The sequence below is a fragment of the Rhagoletis zephyria genome, unplaced genomic scaffold (assembly GCF_001687245.7).
Source record: "Rhagoletis zephyria isolate East Lansing unplaced genomic scaffold, Rhagoletis_zephyria_1.1 Rzeph_scaffold_06254, whole genome shotgun sequence".
NCBI classification, from domain to species: Eukaryota; Metazoa; Arthropoda; class Insecta; order Diptera; family Tephritidae; genus Rhagoletis; species Rhagoletis zephyria.
In genome coordinates, this window is record NW_016163337.1 from 19,323 (window position 1) to 27,477 (window position 8,155).

Genomic DNA, 8,155 nt, shown 5'->3' on the forward strand with positions numbered 1-8,155 from the left:
TCGGATTTTTTGCTGGCTGGGTATTGGCAGTGTACAAGGCGCATTAAACTACACTGCCTTGGCTGCGTATAGGAAAAAGCGTTTGAAGCGCAAATAGCCAGTGAGTAAATGTGCTACATATTAAGCTCACGTCTCGTATGCCAATGTTTTAAGCCAGATTAATGGCCTACGATTAGCAGTCGCGGTCATTGAAGCGTTAGTCTGCTGGCTTAGTGTACATATGTATATATTTATGTACAATATATTTATTTGTATCTATCGAAATTGATATGTTTTTTTTTTTTAAATGCTCACATTGCTCACGACAAATCAAATTATTTTATTTATATTGCTAATTTAGATGATGTCACTATCGAAATTTTCTGTTAAATTTGGTTTATAAGTTTACTTCACTAAAATAAGTCATGAAATATGTAGCACCTTCAAGATAATTTATGAAAGATTTTGCATTACATATGTATGTACATACTAGAGCTCTAGATACCCGGGTATCGAGCAATGCGAGTAGCTCGATACTCTCTCGAAACTCGTTCATTGCTCAACTGCTCAAATGTTTGTTCAAAATTTTCGAGTTTTTGAACAATATCATAAACAAAAGAAAATTTGTAAATTGTATTTGTCAGCAGCTGCTTTCTAATTCATGTTAAATAAATTATATTATTAAATACCAATGTAACAATCTTTGCATTATATATCAATAATTTGAAAAATTTAAAAAGTTGCTACCAAAAATGTCAATATAATANTTGTGCGAGTACTCGCTGCTCATATACCTGGGCTGTTTGAAAATGTGCGAGCAAAATCGAGAGCTCTAGTACATACGTTTACCTTGAAAAGCTTCGAACAAAAAATCGCATTACTAATACATACTTATTAAGGATATATGTATATAAGAAAAGCTGAAGTTAATATAAACCGAGTTTTCCTTCTTATAAACGAAGAACTAGATCTGAACCACTTTTCAGTAGGAACATTTGTTGGGCTCCCTTTTACTAAAACGGTCTACAGATTTCCAAGAAAGGGATTCCGGGTCTGAAAAATTAAAAGTTTCTGGGTAAAACAGGTCATCTTGTTCCCTTTTGCGTAATAGTACAATGATGAAACTGATAGAAATAGTTGAGTATGCAGAGTACGCATACTTCATCTTATCCAAAGGCCTAAGGAGAGCAGAGCTGATTTCTAGTTCGATCATGTGGCATAGCCTTACAATCTTATTTAAAAATCTTTGTTATTTTCCTTAAGCTTACCTTTATAAGATCTTCGCCCCACCGCACAGTGGAAGAGTCCATATATGTAAAATATAGCAAATATAAAAATTGTGCTCCGATTTTTACTGTAATTTGTTATCCGTGGAGCTTTTTCGTGGGAATGAAGAAATCTGAATAAATACATAGATTGCCACGCCCACTACACTTTTATAAAAAAACAACGCGAATGTCAGTGGCTGAGTGGAAGATCGTCCTATCTTGGCAGCCGATTCGAAAACGCCCTATCTTAGCAATCGGTTGTAAAATGTTCTATTCCAGAATTGGGTTGAAGAGCGTCCCATCCATCTCAATAAAAGGTTCAAAAACGTCCTACTCAGCTGCCGATAAATTAACTTTACTATATTGAGCTACCTACTGCGTTTTCGAAGCGGCAGCTGAGATAGAGCAGAGGTCTGGAATTTTTGAGTGACTAAATGTTGCATCCCACCATTGCGCTAGAGTGTTAGGTGTAGCAACATTACAGTTTTGGCTGTAGTTTTCCCTAAAGTCTGCAGAAAGACGATTTAGTGCGGTTTAGTTGGAATGAAGTGCAGGACTCCTGAGACTAGCCATCACTTCACCCTTTGTACCTTTGTAAGTTTTTCCCCGAACATAGATTTCTCTAAGCACGTCAAGGGGTTTTCTGACCAGACCAGACCAGACCAGACCCACAGAGCACATTTCTATTATCACTCAAGCAGTGTCAGGATTTGTGCGTTTTTGATTACTACATACAAATCTATGTATGTATGTACATCAGGGTGGTCCAAAAATACATCTAAAAAAGTAAAGCCAGAATTTCTATGCTCTCACCTCATAAGATTATTCCATACCGAAAAAAATATACATACCCCTCTTTTTTTATATTCAAATAAAAAAATATTTAGAGGTCGTATTTTATATGGGGGAAAACAACTTTTCGTAGAATTGGAGTAGAATTCTTGAAAATCAATATTTTTCGACCGAAAAACCCTTGGAAAACTTTGAGCGCTTTGAGCGGCCTCTAAATATTTTTCGATTTCTAAATAAAAAAACAAGGGTATACTCTTTTCGATATAGAACAATCCTAGGTAGTGAGAGCATTAAAATTAAGACTTTATTTATTTTGGACCACCCTAACGTACATACGTGGCAAAGGGTATTCCGAAATTTCTAGAGCTTAAAATTAAAGTCAGTGGTAAATTGTAATAAAGAAGCAGAATTTCTGTAAAACTTTGTTGAAGAATCCACCGTATATTTATTTAAAAATATCTCGTTAAAATCTCTAAACGCTGACTACAATAAAATAAAATTTAATTTACAAGAAATTTAAAAAAATGAGTATTACTTGAACAATGAGGTTAAGCGTTTATTTGTTTATGTTTTTCATGATTGCCGAAGAACTATCCCGCAGCGAACGACTCATCGGAATTTAGAACAAAACCATTAAAAGTTGCATAGCGAATTGTATGCCACTCCTCTTCCTCATTGCTACATAACAAAAAGATCGAATGCTGCTCAGCTACAGCAGGCAAACAACAGCAGAAGATGCAGAACTACCCAAGTCGTGGTTAGGCCAAATTGACCCTTTTGTTTCTTTAAAGCATTCTTTGTTTCGCTGCCAGCTTTCATTTTGCTTGGCTATAATTTTGCCGTAGCACAAAACCGGTTACAGCGATTGAGAAATAAAATTTTTATACAGTTTGCGAAGAGTCAAGGAGAATTAAAGGTTTGGAAAAAATATCAGTAAATGCGCGTAGGCAAAAAAAAAAAGAAGCTGAATGAAGATCTCGGCTCACGTTGCCAAAGCCAACAAAGCGAAGGTTTTGTTCAAGTGTATAGTTGTATCGGAATCGAGCGAGAAAGGTACGCTTTGACTACTCCCCTCCACGATAAGTAAACTTCGGGCCACATACAGAAGAATCAGTTAACAACGGACCTCTTCACGCAGGCCGTCGCCACGCTTCGTTGGTTGGCATTTGTCACGCTGCGCATTGGTTGCAGCGACATGCAACTGGTGTTGGTGGTGAGGGTGAGGATGGGGGCTGACGCCGACAACGAATGCGCATGAGCTGAGTTCAACAAGCTGTTGCATGCAGTTGATTGTCAATGCAATTTGTCGTTCGTGTTGTTGTTGCTGCTGCTGTGTTGTTGCATAGTTTATTATTTTACCTTTCTTTTGCTTTGCATTGCTTCGTGCATTTACCACCACAATTTTTCTGGCTTTGAATTGCCACAAACCACAACTCAACTCACTCCAGCAACGTCATCACAGGCAGCGCGTCATGGCTTAGGAATGCGAATATGTGCGCATGCGCTATTGAAACCCGTCGCGGCTAGCTGCTTATTGGCTGAATGGCCGGCTTAGTGATGGCACGAAAGTGTGACGGGCTGCGTGGAAAAAGGGGAAATTGCAGCTTGGTTGAATTTCAAGCGGCGCTGCTGGCAAGTTTTTGTTGGCCTAAACATTATGTTGGCTTCTTTCTGCGGTGACGCATTTTTATGCCGCAATTTTAATGATTTTATTTTTTTTTTACATATTTCCCTCTTTATTGTACAAAATTTGTGCTGTTAGGTGAATTAAAAGAAAATATTTTAATTGTTTTGCTGATATTTTTTTTACCCACTAGCCTAAATAGTATACACGAAGTTCTGAGAATAATTATTTGAAAACTCATTGCATTGTCTCAAATATTTCACGTTTAATAGTTTCCAAGCCTTTGAAAATTGTTGCAAATTAGTCAAAGCGCGCAACAGGTTAATGAGCTTCGAGTAGTGAACTTGAAATTGAGTGCTTAAAAAGCTTCACACAATGAAATTACAATTGTGCGATTTAACTACATAAATAGCTAAATTGTGCTTCGTACATGTGAACTTGTGAAACGGCAAAGGCGCACGGTTGCTAGTTAAGTGAGCAGACTTCAAATGCATACCCTTTGCTAGAACCTTTTCAGCTTCTAACAAATTTCCAACACTAATTTCAAGTAGAATTTTTTTCTTTTAGTTAAATATTAGTGAACTTGTGGAACATCTAAAACCATCCTAGCTGCAGCGCAAAGGTTAACGAACTTTGAATGCACGCTAATTGATGGTGTTTTTACAACAACAACTCATCATTAACTCACCATTAAATAGTTACAAGCTAGTTGTTTGAATGGCAAATGAATGAGAATTTAATGATGAGTAATGATTTTGTCCAAAGACATCAACCCGCGCTGTTGCTTAAAGCGTAAAAACGCTATAATTTTGTAATTTGACTGAGTGTTACATACTTACTTATTTTGTTATAACTGCTTGCCAGCTTCGTGCTCAAACCTCAGCAAGCTTGGTTTACCACCTAGAATCGGTGGCATGCTGCTAAATACTATGAATTTAAGCTGCTGAGAACTAAAAATTATATTAGTAAAGTATTATGTTGCTGATTTACGTATTATTATAAATGTATTATTAAGAAATGAAATTTTCAGGAATTTAGGTGTGCAGTACTTAGCTTTAAGGGTTCAATAAACTAACAAAAACACTAACAAATAAAAATAAGAATACTAAAACTAAAATGACGGATACCATTGATTAAGTATATTGATCTATGTACCTATCAGATTCAAGTGTTCTTAGTAGAGGGTTAATGACATAGACAGACGGCAACGTTAATTCGGATTGGATTCGACATATTTATCGGATCAAAATTGTGTGCGTTGTCAGTGGATACTTTATTTGACATTTTACAACTGCAATTAATTTCCGAGATAACTTCCAATTAGTGAGTTGATCCGGATCAACGCTGTCGTCTGTCTATGCCTTAAGTCACCTAATCACAAGCGTTGACATTTACTATAGCAACAAATCTCTATTTGGCTGCATGTCTGCGGAAATCCATGCATTTTTCTGCAAGCTTGCGATACCATTTAGATCCTTGGAACTGAGGTTTGGCTATGGGTTTTCTTGTTCTACGCCTCGTAAAATGCAGTATTCGTAATTAATCTATACAGATATCTGAAAAGTGTTTCAGTACTCTGCAATGAATAGCAAGCCAGCGTAAATCTACTGTTATTAAGGAGGGTTAATTTTTTAGAAATCTTTGCTGATTGGTCTTTTTATTATTTTCTGAGTTTTTCCAGTAATATCGGACCTCGTTTTTTGCCGGCCATACTAATTTCACTAGTAGATCTTTATGGCAATTCGGTCAAACGTCCTAGGTCTCATAATTTCTAGGCTGCTGCTTTTCGGGGCTTCATCGTCCCTGTATCGACTGTGACCGGCGTCCTAAATCAGGTGTATCTTATTCACAGCTCAAATGCTTGTTAATACTCGTATTCGTATTTGAAGGCGATAACTACGCAGATTGGTGGTCAAAAATATTTATATGCAACTTATGCATAGTTTTCTCTCAAATAAACCAGCATAGAGAAATTTAAAGCCATTTCTTAAAAAAAGATGAGATTTTTTTTTGGCATATTTAGTACTCCACTGAATGCACTATCCATGTTAATTTGAAAAGTTTTCTGTTCCTCCTGTAAAATTTCTGAGTTGGAAGCTTCCTGTGGGACGCATTAATGCAGTTCTGAGGCATCTAGATTCCGGAAGATTATTGAAAAGACTTCGTGGTAGTTCCTCCACATTGAGTTATCCAAAAAATACTGGTAAACCAATTAGAGATACTTAGTAGAAAACCCAACTCGCTGTTCCGAAATTTTAGATGCCATAAGCCATGGTTTCCTTAGACCGACTAGATTGCAATGAATATGACTTGAATTGGTTTTTGGTTCTATAATAAATATACATGTATGTTTCTTTATGTACATGCTATATATGAATTCATATGCCAATAATGAAATTGAAAATGCCCAATCAATCTTACATACCGTAAATTTTGCGCCATTGTGGCAAATTGATTTATTGAAACCAAATCATTTTTGCTGTTTTTTTTTTAAGTAATATTTAACAAGCATTGGCATTGCGAATTAATTAATTTATTATTCTGTACGTATGTATGTATGTTTGTATGAATGTTTTCGTATCCATGCATATGTAAGTATGTGGGGTATAGACATTTACGCTATTTCACCTATACTGCAGCAAGTCAAGGCTATCTCAAAAGCGTGAAAGCTGCTTGAATTGTAAAACATAATTAAATTTGTTCTTCTACTTATTTTTTTTAATTTTTAAATTAATGTGCTAGCAATTAATTACTGCTTAAAACTGCGGGATAATACTCAAATATCGAATCGTTCACATTGCATTATTTTGATTTGTAATAAATTGTAATTCTATGACCCTTATTGATACAGGAATATACTCTTCAGAGCTTCAATTGTCCTCTCTAGTTTGTGCACTGTAAAATCTGACACATTTCAAATACCAATTCGCACAATAATGTTTAAGTTTTAATACATTTTATAAATTATTATGCCATATTTTCAATGGGCATAAGTGACAAAGTTGATAGCGGGTTTCCACTGAGCATTAAATGAAAAAATTTGTATTGACAATATTGGGCATTAAATAACACCTGTGTAAAAAAAATATTAAATCCCTTTTTTTGCATCGCATTTTTTAAATAAGATAAATTTTTTGTTGTTCTAATGGCTAGTGAAAATTCGGCCTAGAGTGCTTCTTTTCCAAGCACCATATAAATTTCAATATATCTGCTTTTAAATAAAATGCATATTCATATTTTGATCAGCCTAAAAAATATTAACTAATTTGAATAAATAAATATTAAATAAATAAAATAAATAAAGAAATAAAATTAAAGCAATTTTACAATGCTGTAATAAATTGTTATAATAACTTTGCAGTTTGATATAATTACATTCACATATGCATATTCATATATTTATGCATAAAAGACCATAAAAGCAAATATACAAATATAATCGTACATAGATATATACATATGTATGTACATCCAAACACGCGATATTTTCTCACGCCCGATAGTCACATAAAACAAGCTGCAGTGCACATCTTCGTTGACTTCTGTTCACTTGTTGCATTGTTGGCTACACTTGAGTGACTTTTTCACAGGTAAGGGTAAAAAGAAAAAATAAAAAAATATGCGACAAAAAATATGAAGCAATAAAAAGTTTTGCATGCCTCGATCATTACACCACAACAATTTGCCAAGAATTCATTTCTTGTGTGACTCATACGTGGGCTTACAATACGTTTTTTTTTTTTCAAATGATCGCAAAGAATTTTGCATAATTGCAAAATTGTTATACATAGGAAATATGTGAAAATAATTAGCATTTATAATTGCTATAATAAGTTAGTATATATTATAATAGTGGGTAACTGGGAAAACAGTTTTGAAAAGGGAATATTATGAAAGCTATGGAACTAGGAAGTAACCGTAATATTTTCATTGGCAAGCGTTATTTACTGTCGTATATAACTAGTTATGTATATGCATGTACATATTTAGATGGAGTAAAGTGCTTTGCTCCGATGAGGCGGCTCTTGGAGTGTTTGAGAGAAAGATTTTGCGGAAGATTTACGGGCCTTTACGCGTTGGCGACGGCGAGTACCGCAGACGATGGAACGATGAGCTGTATGAGCTTTACAACGATATGGACATAGTGCAGCGAATTAAAATACAGCGGCTCCGCTGGCTTGGTCATGTCGTTCGAATGGACACCGACGCTCCAGCTCTGAAAGTATTCAACTCGGAACCCGCTGGTGGTAGCAGAGGAAGAGGGAGNCTTTGCTGAACTCGGCCAAAATCGCTTAGGCGGTTACAGCGCCAAAAAAGAAGAAGAAGATGAAAGTGCTTTGCTTTTCTCGTGCATAGGATACCGTATTTGTATGAAAAATTCTCTCCGATTCCATTCGATTTTATTCGTACACTGCAGAAGGGAATTTAACGCAGAACTACACTATGCGAAAATAGAGAGCGATTCGTTTCAAATACGTTCCATTTTATGCAA